This window comes from Elephantulus edwardii, unplaced genomic scaffold, assembly GCF_000299155.1.
Source record: "Elephantulus edwardii isolate Elephantulus edwardi_28Jun2011 unplaced genomic scaffold, EleEdw1.0 scaffold00065, whole genome shotgun sequence".
Taxonomy (NCBI): Eukaryota; Metazoa; Chordata; class Mammalia; order Macroscelidea; family Macroscelididae; genus Elephantulus; species Elephantulus edwardii.
In genome coordinates this window covers 10,705,607-10,723,875 of record NW_006399815.1, presented here as the reverse complement: position 1 = coordinate 10,723,875, position 18,269 = coordinate 10,705,607, and positions in this window count along the sequence as shown.

Genomic DNA, 18,269 nt, shown 5'->3' with positions numbered 1-18,269 from the left:
CCCTAGCCCCAAATATAATCCACTCTACAACCCTCATTGCATACTCCTACGATAAAAATAATGCCCTAAAATATAATACTTTTAGACTATTCTCTCTCCCATAGATTTCAATGCCTTTAACATGTTCTTGTCATTTTTTAAATAATCTTCAGCAATATTTTGCTTGCATGTGATATTAATAATATTGTTTGGAAATGTCCACATTTTTTTATTACCTTTCTTGGAAATAGGAACAAATATGGATCTCTTGCAGTCAGTTGGCCAGGCAGTTGTGCTGCAAATTTCCTGGTATAGTTGGTGAGTACATCCAGGCCTACATCTGTCATTTGGGATTGATATCCCACTGATTCCTGGGGGCTTATCTTGAATTTCTTCCTTAATTAACACTGGATCTTGATCATGTGGTGCTTCCTGAAATATTTCTGTCAGCCAAGTCATTTTGGTACAGTGTATCTGTGTATTCTCTCCATCTTCTTTTGATCATTCAAAATTTTACCCATAGCATTTATAAGTACTATAACTTGAGCTTTGGATTTGTTTTTCAGTTCTCTCAGCTTGAAAAGTGCCAAGGGAAGAATGCTTCTCTTTGTATTCTCTAATACTAGGTCACTGCACAGTCATTATAATATTTTGTCTCTTCTTGCTATCTTTTGAAATCTTTTCAGCTCTTTTATTTCAACATTTCTTCCCTTTGTTTTAGCTTTTTGGTGCTCTACTACAATTTTCTCTATAACCAAGAGAACAAACAAGTTAGTCTTAGAGGATGAAACCAAGTAGCTCCTTTGAGGCAAGGATTTCGAAGCTCTGTCTAACATCCTGGAAGCATGTTGCCAGGAGGGACCAGTCCTTGAAGAAGGGCATCGTTCTTTGAAGGATGGACGAAAAGCATAAGAGAAGATGACACTGGATGAGATAGATTGGCACAGTAATTAGGGTAGTGAGGATAGATGAGTCATAGTGCGATTGGTTCAAGACAGAGCAAGATTCAGAGCTATTGCACATGGGGTCCATTTGAGTCACAAGTGACTTAATGACACATAATAGCGATAGTAAACTTTCAGAGTCTTTTCTAAAATCTATTTTGGTTCTTTTTTTTTTCTTTCTCCTTTGTCTTTGTAGCGTTCATTTTCTCTCTTAAGGAATGATACCTCAGTGTCATCTGATAACACATCTCGTCTCCAATCATTTGTTTCAATATGTCAAATCTATTCTTAAGATAAAGTCAAACGGAATAGATGCAATATATTAGGGGTTTAGTGTACAGATTTTCCTTTTCTTCAGCCTTAATTTGAACTTGCACATGAGTTATTGATGGTCTGTTCCACAGCACCTGGCTTGGTTTGACTTCTGATAATGAGCTTTTCCAACAATTCCTTCAACAGATGTAGTCAATCAAATTCTTACTCAGTCCATCTGGTGAGGTCCATATGTAGAGTCACCGTTTGTGTATTTTTAAGAGGGATTTGTGATGAATAAATCATTGAACGTAAAAAGTTCAATCATTCTATTTCTATCCTCATTTCTGTCAACAAGTCTGTACTTTCCCTCTACCCTTCATTCTCCATTGTTTACAACTTATGCATTCCAGTCACCAGTTATCATTAACATATCTTGATTGCATGTTTGGGCAATTTTGGACTGCAAAATTTGAAAAGAATATTTTCTTTCCTCCTCTTTAGCTTTAGTTATTAGTGTGTCTATTTCAATAATTGTTAATTTTATAAAACATAATGAATGGCAATGATTATATGAAACACAATGTGAATGAATAGAGTAAAATACAATACAAAGTTTATGAAATTTATAAACAACCCAACATAAATATTTTTTTAAAAACCCAAACACGTCTTTTTTTGTATGCAAATGGATAATATCCTTTCACTCACAACATTGTACTTTAGGATGAACCTTGAAATTGCCTTTTTAACTATGAATGCAACACCATTCTCCTGTTTCCATTCCCAGCATAGTATACCATCTGTTTGATTGTCTGAGTCAAAGTAGCAAGAGCCATCTGATCTCATGTATACCTAGTATGCCAATGTTCATGTGTTCTATCTCCTTTTCACAATTTACAGTTTTCGAACATTCATACTTTGCACTTCCCATTTTCCATCTATTAAAGGATGCTTGTAGCTGTTTATCTTCATTTTTACTTTCTTCCAATCTGTGCTCTACCTCTAGAACTACAACTACCCATGTTCCTCTGCCATTCATGGAGTTTCCAGAGGTATGTTATTTAAGTAGTGGATGAGTAATCCTGCTCTAGTCTGTCTTAACCTGAAAGCTCTCCTAAAGTCTGCTCACAAGATGTGACTTTTCTGGCATTTGACACTGCAGTGATACTGCTTTCAGAATAACCACAATCCACAAGTAAAATTGCCTTTGGTGTTTTTTAAAAGAGGTATTTTCTATGAATATATCATTGGGCATATAAAATATGAACTCCAGTATAAAATAGAATGTGCTGTGGTCTACCAAAAGTGCAAGTAAATTTGTCTTGAAAGATGTTGAGGCCAAAGTGTTCATTAGAAGCAAAGATGGTGAGACTTTGTATCACATGCTTTGAGCATGTTGTCTGGAAAGGCCAGTCCCCAAAAAAAGAACATGCTCAGAAAAAAATCAAAGGTCAATGAAAGAGAGAAAGAACTTCAATGAGATGGATTGACTCAGTAACTGGAGCAATAAGCTTAAACACAGTTGAGATTATGAGGATAGCATAGGATTGGGCAGGGCTGGTTCTTTTCTACACAGGGTCTTTATGAGTCAAGGCAACAACAATAACAGACACACTCACACATACACAGTATGTTTCTATTTCTTCCTTGTCTTCCCAAACAATACATTGACTTATATTTGCTTTGTAAATACATCTTTGAGAGGAGTAACCTAAATCTCAGTCATTTTTAAATTATTTCCTTTCATTGTGACTTCACATTGTTCCATGCCCTACAGTTTGATCCTGATAACATCCTCCCTTGTCATTCTTACATCATTGGTCTTAGTTCAAAGTTTCATTTCCTTCCACAAAGAGGAAACACTAGCTGTTTATCTAGTCTCCAAGTTCCTCACTCCAAGTAGCTAGCCCAGCAATGCTGGAAAGGAATGAAATACAAAACATATAATATTCTATAATGTTGTTGTTATGTGCCGTTGAGTCACTTGCAACTCATAGGGACCCTATGTACAACATCCCTAAACTCTGCTCTGTCCTGTACCAATAGCACCATCTCTGATACACCCATCCCGATTACCCCAGTCACTGAATCAATCCACCTCATAGGGGGCTTTCCCCTTCTGCACTGTCCCTCCACCCTACCAAGCATGATGTCCCTCTCCAAGGACCTATCCCTCCTTGCAACATGTCCAAAGTATGTTAGACGGAGCCTTAGAATCCTTGCCTCCAAGGAGCAGCCCAGGTTTGACCCTTTCCAGGGTGAAAGTTTGTTTTCCTAGCAGTCCAGGGTACTCCCAATACACTTCTCCAGCACCACAGTTCAAAGGCATCAAGTGATAGCAAAGACCATGGCCTGTGTCAGATGCACCTTAGTCTCCAAAGAGACACCATTGCTCTTCAGTACTTTGGAGAGGTCCCTAACAGCAGAGTTTCCCATAGCAATACGTCTTCTAATTTCCTGGTTGCTGGTGCCGAGAGTGTTGACTGTGGAGCCAAGCAAACTGAAGCTGTGAACAATCTCAATCTCTTCACCATCCATCCTGATGCTGCCAATTGGTCCAGTGGTGAAAATCTTTGTCTTCTTGACATTGAGCCTCAATCCATATTGGAGGTGGCAGTCCTTGACTCTCTGCAGCAAACACTTCAGGTCCTCCTCAGTTTCAGCAAGCCGGGTTGTATCATCTGCATATTGCAAATTGTTGATAGATCTTCCACCAATCCTGGCCCCACATTTCGCTCATAGAGCACAGCCTCCTGGATAATCTGTTCTGCAAACAGTTTGAAAAGGTATGGAGACAGGACACATCCCTGGCGTACACTTTTCCCAATTTTGAACCATGCAGTGTTTCCTTGCTCTGTTTTGACGACTGCCTTTTGGTTCAAGTATAGGTTTCGCATTAGCACGATCAAGTGTTCTGGCATTCCCATTCTTCTCAGAGTCAGCCACAGTTTGTTATGATCTACACAGTCAAATGCCTTTGCATAGTTAATGAAACACAGATATACATTCCTCTGGTATTCCCTGCTTTCAGCTATGATCCATCTAACATTAGCTACAATATCCCTAGTACCATGACCCTTCTAAACCCAGCCTGGACTTCTGGAAGTTCTCTGTTGATGTGTTGTTCCAGTCATTTTTGGATAATCTTCAGTAGAATCTTGCTGAATTTTAATTTTAGTAATTAGTTGAATCTGTTTGTGTGAGTCTCTGTGTGCATATTAGTTTGTTGAATTTGTTTAAAATGTTTCTGCACTTAAATTAATAACTGAAACCTATATACTCTTTTAGTGACAAAGTGAAAGAGTATAATAACCATTTTGGAAAGTGCTTTTGCAGATTACTAAAAATATTTAAGTACCAAAGTCATTTTAATGTTGTTGTTGTTGCTGTTATGTGCTTTTGAGTCCACATTGACTCATCGCTGACTTTCCAGTGGGTTTTCAGAGGCTGCAAATAGCATGAAAGGAAATGGCTCATCTTTCTCCCAAGGAACAGCTGGTGAGTGGATTCAATCCTTGTGCCTTTGAGCTGGCAGTGCAATTCCTTATCACTAGTCCACCAGAGCTTCCTCATCATTTTGATAGCCATGAATAATTAGTTTTGCAACCAGTGTCTTTCATCATGCAACACTGATACATAAGTATTGTTTTATAACTTTAATACAAATGTTTTACAGTACTTGGAAGAAGCAAAACTTAGAGAAAAATGTGTTTGAAAAAAAAATCACATTCTCTCTAATTGTTTATATTAAAGAAACAGACAGCACTATAGTGCTAACTTCATTATTTCCTCCAAAGAAATTGAACTTGTCTTCCATTTTATTGGCAAACTCAAGATGTGCAAGTTTGCTCACCATCTCATTGATGTGGCCGATTACATTTATAGTACACAAAGCTAATGAGCCTAGGGAAGAGATGACACTTGGGAGTGGGCAAAAGGGGCCTTTTAGTCATTCGAGGCATATAGTCTGTGTCTAGCTCCTTTCTCTAAATAGCCCATAGCACTTTACAAACGTCACCTATTAAGTTTATCTGACATCAATGCTGAGTAGTAAGAATAACTACATCACTGCCTCCTTTCCGGGCTTAAAAGGAATACAGTGATGAAACAAAGAGAGACATTTGTTTATTGAACGAGCTAAAGAGCAGAGAACAGCCAGCACAGATTATGGATTTGAAATTATAGCTTGTGCACTCCAGCCATCAAACAGTGGTTTACCTTTAGGCCAGTTAATTTGGAGTGGTAAAAGAGAATTAGTTTAACCATTAATTCAACGTTGCAGTTTTTCTGGAAACTGAGCTATGTAACTTTCTATTTTTTTGTGTCCTCCATCATGTGACATATGATTACAGGTTGTCCTTGTTGTTGTTATTGTTATATGTTGTCAAGTCGCTAGTGACTCATAACAACCCTACAGTACAACAGATCTGAATCCTGCTTTATCTTGAGCCAAACTCATTATCTCTGACACACCTACCCCCATTACCCTAGTCGCTGAGTCAATCCATCTCATCCAGGGTTTTCCTCTTTTGCACTCTCCCTCCACCTTCCCAAACATGAAGTCCCTTTCCAATAAATGGTCCCCTCCTTGCAATTTGTCCAAAGTATGTCAGACAGAGCTTCAAAATCCTTGCCTCCAAGGAGCAGCCTGGTTTTACCCTCTCCAAAACAAACCTATTTGTTCTAAGAGTCCATGGTATGTGCCATACTCTTCTCCAGCACCACAGTTTAAAGGCTTCAATTCTTCTTAACATATGGTAGGTATTCTATATTTTCTTAATTTAAATGCTATGAAAAACGCTGTCAGTTGCATGGAATTGTCTAGGCTTCCCTTGGCAACTAATCCCAGCCCCTGACCAGGGCTGATTCCCTACTTAGGACTTGGTGCCTTCAGACCAACTTATCTTATATAAGTTTGTCAGAAGTTACCAAGAGTATTGACCTGTCAAGAGTTCAAGAAATCCAATTCAAACTCAGTTTAAAGAGAATGAGGCTTTATTAAGCAATTTTATTAAAAAAAAACAAAACAGGGTAGTGTGCCTTCCACACTCCAGCAAGTGTTTTTTCACTTTAGGTCACAAGTCCATCCTCTCATTCCTCATTAGTGGAATGTGACATAGTAAGGCAAGTACATAGGGAGGTCTGGTGGCCTAGTGGCAAGAAACTGTGCTGCAGTCTAGAAGGCATGCCGTTCAAGGCTACCAGCTGCTCCCCAGGAGAAGGACGGACAATCTCCTCCTGTGTCATTAACTGCCTGAGAAAAACTTGCAGGAGAGTCAGTTCCCACTCTAAGGTACACAACAACAACAACAACAAGGGATATACATACTTTCTGGGAATGTCCCTAACATCTTATCTCCATTTTTACAAAATTCTGTCATTTTCTCCCTTTATCTTATTAGTGTACATATCCCAGAGACTCTGTGGCTTATATTGCCAACTTAACAATTTATTTTCTTACAGATTAGCTCCTGACTCTACCTGAGCTTTTGTTCTCCATAGTCTGAAGATGGATCAGTCTATTTCTTACAATGACATAATATTTACTGATCTAAAATGTTCCGAATGATGTTTCTAAGTGTATACAGTGATGCAACACCCAGCACATGCCATCTCTAGGGTGTTTCTTTTATCTTGAAAAAGTTCCATCATATACTATTATAGTTATTCTTGCTCTTTTTCCAACTCCTCTTCTTATGATTTTGCGTTTTCTAGAAAATTTTTGTACCTTGAGTAATAGAAGAGACAGCCTTCTGTGCCTGGTTGGTTTCCCCCATAGTTACTATGTTACCAATTTTTGTTGTTGGGGGGGAGGGGTGCTGCTTTTGAGTGTTTTCAGTTTTTTCCATGTGCTGCTTGTACTGGTAGATTCTTTCCTTTTTATTAAGTGTCCAAATTACACAATTCACATTCAACTAATAACTTAATTGGTTGACACAGAAGAATGTTATAAAACAACATATGACCAAGAGGCAATGGTAATGAAGGAGGAAGGTCAAGCTGCTCTGAAGGAACTGGCAAAAAGCAAGGCCCCTAAAATTGATGGGTTACCAATTGACGTATTTCAGCAAATGTATGAAGCCATCAATGTGCTTAGAAGGCAGTGCCAAGAAATCTGGGGGACAACTACCTAGCCAACTGACTAGACGCGATCTGTATTCTATTTATTCCCATTGCAAAAGAAAGGTGATCCAAGAGAATGTGGAAATTATTGAGCAGCATCACACAAAAGCAAAATCCTTCTGATGATTATCCAAAAACTACTGGAAAAATACATCGACAGAGAACTATCAGAAATACAAGCTGGGTCTGGAAGAGGCTATGATACTAGGGACATTATTGCCAATGTCACATAGAGCTTGACTGAAAAGCAAAGAACACCAGAGGAATGTCTATTTGTGTTTAGCTGACTATGCAAAGGCATTTGACTGTGTGGATCACAACAAAATGGGCTAACCTTAAGAATAATGGGAATCTCTAATCACTTGATTGTACTCATGTGAAATCTAGAGCCAGAACAGAGCAGGAAAACACTGCATGGCTCAAAATCAGGAAAGAAATGTGTCAGGAATGCACCCTTTCTCCATATCTTTTCAATCTATGTGTGGAACAGATCAATTGGGAGGCTGAACTTTATGAGAAGGAATGTAGCATCCAGATTGGAGGAAGACTCATCAACAACCTGCATTATGCAGATGACACAACTCTGCTTGCCAAAAATGAAGAGGACCTCAAGCATTTGCTGCTGCAGAAGAAGAACTGCAGTCTTCAATTGAAGATTGAAGCTCAACATCAAGAAAACAAAGAGTCTCACCACCAGGCCAGTTGGCAGCACCATGATAAATGGAGAAGAGATTGTGATTTTTAACAATCATCTTGCTCAGTTCCACAATCAACACTCTTGGGCCCAGCAGTCAGGAAATCAAAAGACTTTGCTGTCAGGAACCTCTTCAGGGTGGTAAAAAGCAATGATACTTAAGCAACAAAAAGTAAGTCTGGAGACTAAAGTGCCCCTGATCCAGGCCATAGTCTTTGCAATTATTTGCTATGCACCAAAGAGCTGAGCAATGACTGAGGATGACAGAGGAAGAATTGAAGTTTTTGAGTTATGATGCTAGAAAAGAGTATTGCGCATAACATGGACTGTCAAGCAAACAAACAAATCTGTCCTAGACAGGATGAAAATAAGCTGATCTTTGAAGGTGAGGATTTTGAAGCTTCATTTGTCATGCTTATGGCATGCTGCCAGGAAGGACAAGTCCTTGGAGAAGGATGTCCTGCTTGGAAAGGTGGAGGAACAACCCAGGAGAAGACTCTGGATGAGATGGATTAACACAGTAACTGGGGTTATGGAGGTAGGTATGTCAGAAACAGTGAAATTGCCTAAGAATAGGGCAGGATTCAGAACTATTGTGCATAGGGTCACTGATCTACAGTCAATTTGATGGCACATAACAACTAAATTAAGCGCTTGCTGGTAGCCTAGTGGGTAGGGAACTGCACTATAAACCTAAAGGCATGGAGTTTGACTCCACCAGGTTTCCCAAAGAAGAAAGATGAATTATCTCCTGTGTGATACTGCCTCTAAAAACCTGCTGGAGGATCAGCTATGAATAGGTTGTGACTTGATGGTACATAACTACAACTAAAATGTTGGTATCTCAAACCCACCCAATGACGCCACAGAAGAAAGTCTTGATGATCTGCTCTCAAAATACCATCAAGAAAGCTCTATGGAGTTCAGGTTTACTCCATAATACATGGGACACTGTGAGTCACAATCATTGTGACAGCCACAGTTCTATATGTGTTGGGTTTTGATGGGGGTTTTTGCTTGCTTTACTGTTTAGTCCATAGGAGTTGTCCTGCTAACCCAGAAGCAGCTCCTCCCTGACAATTCAAATCCACTTCAACTGTACAGGAGAAAATATAGGAAATCTTTTCCTGTGCAATTTACAGCTTCCAAATCTTGCTGTGGGTGGTCTGCTACGAGTCAGTTCTGATTCCATGTCAAGGAGTATTTGATTGTACTACCGTTTTTTTATGCCTTGACCAAATGATATATATTTAAATTATTGCTATTTGCTTGTGTTTTCTATTGTGAGTATTACTCCTATGAATATTTGCATTGTAAGTGACATGGTTACACATTTCTCAGATAGATTTTCAGGAGTGAAATTACTGGGATAAATTGTTACTCTACTTTTAAACATTCTCTATAACTGTCAAACTATTTTCCAAAACGCTTAAGAGTTTTACATCATATCAATGTACAAAGGCTCTAGTTCCTACATGTGTTTATATATATATTTTATTTCTTGTCATTTTAAGAGGTTTATAATAAAATTTCATTGTGTGAGTACTAATAATTTTGTATAACTGAGATACAATAACCTGAACATACTGGAAGAATAAAATTTAATTATGTCTTAATATAGGCTACCACCCTGAAATAAAACTAAATCATTACCACAAATATAATAACCATGATATCTTTATTCTACCCCTAGGAAACTAGTGATGTGTATTCTATAACTGTGAATTAATATTAATTATCTACAATTTTATTGAAAAATAAAACCTATACATGCACTCATTTTTACCTGATTTCACTCAGCATAATTAAGATTCTTCAGTGTTGTTGATTTCATCAATAGTTCCGTAATCTTTATTGATGATAGTATTCCATGGTTGGGATATACCATAGTTAGTTTTTCTATTCATATGTTAGCTAACACTTGTATTGTTTCCAGTTTGGAGTTCTTACAAATAAAACTTTGAATGGATATGTTTTTATTTCACATTTTAAGTGTGGAAAGAAAGATCAGATCATAAGGTCAGTGTATGCTTAAGAAACTCAAAATGTTTTTCAAAGTGATTGAATTACATTCTTACACAGAATTAATTATCAAATCTTTATGAGCAAATTGCCTGTCTTTCTGCCCAAGAACAGCTGACAGATTCACACTGGCAACCTTTCAGATAAATAAATTATTACACAACAAGGTTCCTTACAATTACATTCAAAACTCATTGTCATGGAGTTGTAACTGACTCATCCCTGACACAACAGCAGGTTTTCAGGAAACTGTAATTTCACAAGAAGAGATTGCTCATCTTTCTCCCATGAAGTTACTGATGGATTCAAAACACTAGAGATGTACTGCTTTGGCTTAACTACGCAGCTCCCTTTGTACTATGGTACCAGATCTACTGTTACATTGTTGTTGTTATGTGCCATCGAGTTGGAACTGACTCATAGCTGACCTTCCATCAGGTTTTCAGAGGCCATAAATCTACAAGGGAGGAGATTGTCCATCTTCTAGAGAAGTTGGCAGATTCAAAGTGTCTCTTAGATTGGTAGCACAATGCCTGACCACTAAGCCACCTCGTTTTAATGTGTGTAGAACCAATATTGATATTGTCACTCTCATTCTATTTTTAATTTTTATTTTATCTTAGTTTGCTTACAAAATTTGTATACATTGTATTTCACACTATCCTTCATTCACATTGTGTTCCATACAATCATTCCCATCCATGTTTTATAAAATCAATCATCATTGAACTGTATCTATCATTACTCTGTTTTTCTAGAACCTGCCAGATCTTTCCCATTTCCTTCACCCACCCCTCCCTCCTATCATCAAATTATTTGACCCTATGATTTCTCCCCTGCCCATTCTCATTCCTCTGCTCCCACCCTCTCCCTACCCTTGGATGTTCATATATGTTTTACTAGTTATCTATTTCTATAATAATGATCTTATGCAGTTTTTGTTCTTATAAGATTGAGCTAGTTCACTCAACATAATGTTCTCATGCCCTCTCAAGTTATGCAGGAGTTCTATTCTATTCTATTCTATTCTATTCTATTCTATTCTATTCTATTCTATTCTATTAATTCTATTCTATTCTAGTGTTTTCTGCTATACAAACAAAAATGAACCTAAATCCACTGATGTTGAGTCAATTTCCACTCAAACTAACTATACAAGACAAAGGAGAACTGTCCCACAGAGTTTCCAAGGTTATAAATCCTTACTGTTGTTGTTATGTGCCATCAAGTTGCTTGCGACTCATAGCAACCCTATGTACAACAACCCTAAACTCTGCTCTGTCCTGTGCCAATCTCACTGCCTCTGACACACCCATCTCAATTACCCCAGTCACTGAATCAATTCACCTCCTAGAGGAACTCCCCCTTCTGTGCCATCCCTCCACCCTCCCAAGCATGATGTCCCTCTCCAAGGACCTGTCCCTCCTTACAACATGTCCAAAGTATGTCAGACGAAGCCTCAGAAACCTTGCCTCCAAGGAACCGCCTTTCTTAACCCTCTCCCGGATGAATCTGTTTGTTTTCTTGGCAGTCCATGGTACATTCAATACTCTTCTCCAGCACCACAGCTCAAAGGCATCATTTACAGGACCAAAATTATACCTTTTTCTCTCAGAGAGAGATGTATTTTCATATATTGGTCTTCTATTCTGGGTTTGAACCTCTAAGCTTTTGGATAGTGGTCAAGAGCTGAGCCACTGTATCATGAAGGCTCTTTTGGCTTGACATTTTTCTCAATTACTTCTTTAGTGGTGTTTACGTTTCCTTTCACTGCTCTAACAAAAATACCAAAAATGTAATGGCTTACATCAATATAAGTTTATTTCATACCGTTCTTTAAGTAAGAGATCTAATATTGATGTGTTGACAGGATTATGTTTTTTCAAGGAACAAGTTCTTCCAATCTCTGTTTCTGCTAATATAGCTCCTTTATAAAAAAAAATACATAAACTTTTACCTTCTGCTTTCATCTTATAAAGATCCTTGTGATTGCATTAGAAGCCTGAGTGACATAGGAGGTTGAGTGTTGAACTGCTTGAAAGGTCAGTGGTCCAACTCACCAGCCACTTGGAAAAAAATTATATATTCTCCTCCCATAAAGGTTTAGTCCCTTTTTCCTTATGACTCAGGGTGAAGTCTCTCTCAGGGAGGAGTGATAGGGAATTACAAAGGACACACTGACAAAGAAGATTAATCAGGGCTGGCTTTGACAAGCACTGTGGTATTTGGACAAGAACAAACTGGGAGGAGGGTGGAGAGAATAGTGCAACAATGAATGAATGGAAGCCCAAAGTCTCTGTAAATGTTTATGAAAATTAATAAAATATAGAAAAAAAAGAGAAAAAAAAAAAAAAGAACACCAGTGGACTAGAGTTTGCTTTTGATTACATTTAGCCTGCCTTGAAAATCCTTGATAAACTTTATATCACAAGACCCTTCATTTATTATATCTGCAAAGTCTGTTTATCTGTAAGTGACAACATATTAATATGTTAATGACATGGTCATTTTTGGAGTTTCCTTATTCTGACTGCCACAATAGTACCTACATATTTTGATAAATTGATTAAGCTCATTCATGTGGACCAGGAAGTAGTTGTCAGAATGAGCGAGGAAGCATTGCATGGCTCAAATTCAGGAAAGGAGTGTGTCAGAGATGTGTCCTGTCTCCATACCATATCAATCCATACACAGAACAGACCATTTGAGAGGCTGGACTTTTTTGAGGAGGAATATGGTATCAGGATTGAAGGAAGATTCATCAACAACTTGCATTATGCAGATAACACACCCTTGCTTTCTGAAGTGTTTGCTTCTAAATGTCAAGGGCTGCAGTCTTCAATATGGATTGAAAATCAACATCATGAACGCAAAGATTCTCACCACTAGGACAATTGGCCGTACCATGAGAAACAGAGAAGAGATTTAGATTGTTAACAATTTCATCTTGTTTGGTTCTACAATAAACAGTTTTGACATCAGCCATTAGGAAGTCAAAAGATGAATTACACTTGGAAAATCTGCTGTCTGTCAGGGACCTCTCCAGAGTACTAAAGAACAACGATGCCAGATCAGAGACTAAGGTGCACCTGATCCAGGCCACAGGCTTTGCAATTATTTGCTATGCATCAGTCAGTTGTACAATTACTAAAGATAACAGAAAAAGACTTGATGCCTTTGAGCTCTGGTGTTGGAGAAGTGAAACTTCATCCTTTACATGTTTTCATTATTTTAGGTGTTACTTTGAATATTCCATGGATTGCCAAGAGAACAAACTAGTTTTTCCTTTAGAGGGTGAAACCAATTGCTCGTTGAAGGTAAGGATTTTGAAGCTCTGCCTTATATTCCAGGGGTGTTGCCAGGAGAGACCAATCCTTGGAGAAGGACATCACACTTGGAAGTTTGGGAGGACAATGCAGGAGATGAAGATCCTGGATGAGATGGATTGACATTGTAATGGGGGTATGTGTATTGAGACAGTGAGATTGACTCAGGATAGTAAAGGTTTCAGAGCTATTGTGCATTGGGTCAGTATGAGTCCCAGGCAACTTCATGGCACATAGCAACAACAATTTTCATAAAATGCAAATATTTTCTCATTTCCTCTGTGAGTTCTTCTTTGATCCATGGGGTATTTTTAAGTGTACTATTAAATTTTCAAATATTTGAAAATTTTATAAATATGTATTACTAATTTCTAATTTTATTATCTCCCATTATAGAAAATTATTTGTATGATTTGAATCGTAGGTTTTTCTGAGAATATACTTCCTTGGTAAGTGTCCAAATGCACTTGAAGTTTATTTTGTTTTTGTTGTGAACAATATTTTATAAATGTTGAGTTGGTCTACTTGCTTGCTAATGTTGTATGAATCTCCAACATTTTTACTGATTTTTGATGCCTTTGAATTGCAGTGTTGGTGAAGAATATGGAATATACTGTGGACTGCCAAAAGAACAAGCCTGTAATAAGTGCAACCAGAGTGCTCCTTAGAGGCAAGGATGGTGAAACTTCCTCTCACTTACTTTGCATATATTTTTAGGCAGAACCAATCGTTACAGAAAGACATTATGCTAGAAAATGTAAAGTGTTAGTGAAAGAAACATCCTCAATGAGACAGACTGATACAGTAACTACCACAATATGCAGAGATTGTGTGGATGATGCTGGAAGGCAAAGTTTAGACCTGCTGTTCCACGAGTCATAGTCTACTAGAGGGTGCCTAACAACAATAGCTGATTTTCTATTGTCTTGTCCAAATAATTATTAAAATTAGGTGTTGGAATTTCTGGATATAAATGAGAACTTGTCTCTTATTTCTCGCTGTACTATCAGTTTTTGCGTCTTGTATTTTGAAGCTGTGTTTTTTTGTAGATAATATTCAGTATCATCACATGTTCTTAATAATTCCTTTTCATAATTTAGTTGCTATCTTTATGTTTAAGATGAAGTTGACTTTGTTAGTAAAATATCTATTCCACATGGTTTTAAAGTTTGTAGTGCTGTTGTTGTTAGGTACTATCAAGTCAGAACCAACCCATAGAAGGCCCTCCTGTGGGTTTTCAGAGGCCGTTAATGATATAGGAGGAGATTGTCTGTCTCCTACAGAGTAGCTAGGGGATTAAAACCACATGCCTTTGGGATTGGTGTGCAGCTTCTTACCATTAGGCCACTAGTGTCATATCTTTTACTTATATTTACCCAAAGTACATTTCTCACAGGCAACATGTATTTGGGTCTCCAGTTTCTATCTTGTCTAGAATTCTCTGACTTTTTATTTGATATTTTAAGCCATTTAATATTGTTTTACAATTTATAATGATGCACTAAATCTGCTATCTTGATTATTTTTTATTTTCCCCATATTTTATTTGTTTCCTTTTCTATTTTATTTTATGTTTGGACTAATTTTTACTATTTTATATTTTGTAGTCTTGTTAGTTAGAACTCTCATGTTACTTTAGAATTTAAAATGTACTTTTTTTTAACTTATTAAAGCTGACATAAGTGATATTGTATTACTTCACATCTGGTGTGAGAAAAATGTACTTACTTTTTATTCCCTCTTGGTCTTTGTGATAGCTGTCAAAAACCATACCTTTTCCTTTTACATATGCTATAACTATCACAATATGTTGTTGTTATTTTTGCTTTAAACTGTAATATTTTAAAATTTTTTATTTACCAGCTGAAGTGAAGTTTTCCAGTAAATTCTTAGACACAGAATTCTTGGAAACCAAAGGACTCTTGGACTGTCAGTGAGAGTCAGAACTACGTAGTGAGTACTTATGCTTTGTAATAATGCTTATTTCCTGTCTGTTTCTCAGATTTATGCTGTTTGTGAATGGGTAGATATTAAAAACAATGACAATATTAACTTTTCTGGTTTTTAAATTCCTTTTAAAAAATAATAATATTCTGTAAAGTTGGCATTCAGGTGCTATTCCTTCAGTGAATGCATATACTTTATGGTGGTGTTTAAGAGAAAAGGTTGCTGAATAGAGACTTACTTTCTTTCATAATACTGTAGAAGTAATAGATGATACATTTCAAAGGTATTTGAAATAAAATAATAGAATTTTATGAACATGGTTAAATGTGCTTGGCTATTAATTGAAAAGTTAGTTTTTTAAATCCACTCAGGTAAAAAGTCCTGGCAATCTACTTCTGAAAACTCAGCTACTGAAAACTCTGTGGACCCCAGTTCGGTTCTGAAATACACAGATTGTCAGGAAGCAGAATGCATTCAATGGCAACTGGTTTAGTTTTTGTGATTTATTGTTACCATAGGGTCTCTATGAGTCGTCAATGACTCGGTGGCACTTAACAACAATAACGACAACAACATAGAGCTACATTGACCTAGTGACAGAAAGTTATGCTACCAAGCCAAAGGTGGGTGATTTTAATCCACGGCACTCAAGCCTGGTTTAAATTGGTTTTTGTCAAACGCCCTTCTATGTGGTGTACAGAGGTAACTTGTGGTCTCTGTGAAGCTGAACACTATGACACTGATGTGTCAAATGTGATAATGGTTACCCATGGTGGACAGTGTGTGGTGAAGCTTCCTGATTAAAACAAGCTTGGAGGTAGGAGTGGCATCCACTTCCGAAATGGCTTGCCTCTGAAACTCTATGAGCAGTACTCAGGTCTTTCGTTCATAGAGTTGCTATGAGTCCGTCTGTGACTCGACGACACTTAACAACAACAGAAATATTGGTTTGCTTACAAAGTTTGTATGCATTGTGTTTCACACTATTTTTCATTTACATAGTGTTTCATACAATCATTCTCATTCATTGTTTAATAAAATGAATCACCATTGGACTATGCCCACCAACCCTGTCTTCTCAGGTCCCTGCCAGATAGTTCCCATTTCGTTTATTCTGTCCCTCCACCCACCAAATTGTGTAACCTTGTGGGTTCACACCTACCCATCTTCACCCTCCTAATCTCACCCCTTCATCCCTTGGATCCCTATACATGTTTTACCAATTATTCTTTTATTTTTACAATAATGGTCTTATGCAGTACTTATTTTTATGAGACTGAATTCACTCAGCATAATGCTCTGCATTCTCTCCCAACTGATGCAGTATTTGTGTCAATTCATATTTCTAACTGGCCTCATATTTTTGTGTGTCTGAAGGATTTTCACTAATTTCAATGGCAAGTGGTACAAGTTTCTGTACACCCATAAAGTCTTTTATCTTCATTTTACTAACAGCTATTATGAAGTATAATTTACATACCATAAAACTTAGCCATTGTAAGTACAAGTCTCAAAACTTTTAACACAATTATATAATTGTGTAACCATTCTACAATAGTTTTTAAATCCATATTTTTATTATTTAATATATGTTGTGTTTCGTGTATGTACATTGTATGTTATATAGCCCTTCATTTATATAATACTTTGTTCCACAAAATAAACACTTTCTCTTACACTGTGTCTCATAATGTTAATCACCACTGATCTATGCCTGCTATATCTCCTCATCCTTTCAGATACAACCCAGTTTTGAACATTTTCCAAAAGTCCATCTTTCTCTTTTGCACCTAATACCTTCTGTTATCCTCTAGTCAACCGCTTATCTGCTATTTCTGTAAATTTATACCTTCTAGAATTTGATATATGCACATCTACAATATATACTCATTTGCATTTACTTTATTCCATTCAGCATATTTCTGGGGTTCACCATGCTTGTAGTGTGTTTCTGTAATTCATGCTACATACTTGGTTAATTATTTCTTTTTTTATTTTAGTGTGTGTGTGTGTGTGTGTGCTGTCAAATTGGATCTGACTATTACAGGAGGAGATTGCCCCTCTTTCTCCAGCAAAGCATCTGGTAGATTCAAACCATGTACCTCTTGCTTACCATCCTGTTAAACTTTGCCACTGCCACTGAGGTGATATAGTATCTCATTGTCATTTTGATTTGCTATGACTGTTTCTTAAGTTCCATTAATCTTTTCTTTGTGAATGTCTTTCATCCTACTCCATGCATATTTTCTTCAGTTATTTCTAATTTATAAAATTTTTGCTTTTTCTGTATCAATTTCATGTCTTTACATGTTAAATCCCTATGTTCAAATTGCTGATTACTTCTTGAATGCATGAAATACAGTGAGATAGCTCATTTTAATATCCAATCTACTGATTTCATCATCTTTTCCCTTTCAGAGTTGGTTTTTTATTGATTGACTTTTTCACCATCACCGTACATTATGCTTTTCTTCTTTCGTGTAAACTTAGTTTTTATTATTATTACTATTATTGGATTGCAGTGATTATAAATTTTACCTTTTCTGAGTGTTGCAAGATTTTCTAACTTTTTATTTCTATCATAGTCTCAAATTCATAAAAGTAAATACTAAAATATTTGTTAAAAAATATTATAAGAGCAAGGAATAAAATTAACATTATCTGATTATAATCCATTCCATTCATACTAAGACAAAAATAACATTTCCACAAATCCTGGTATCATAATTCTTCTTAGAGAGACAATTATCTCAGGGGGCCCTTAGGTATAGATAATGAGACTCATAAAATATCAGTAATAACATTAGGCAGATAATAGACAAAATTAACTCCTTTTTACTATAAATGACTTGGAAGTTTGAGTGTGAATTTTGGACAAAAAAACAAAGACGAGATGAGAAGGCAGTGAGATAAAATTACTTATTATAGGAGCTCTGGTGGCCTAGTGGCAAGAAGCTACACTGCAATCCCAGAGGTAAG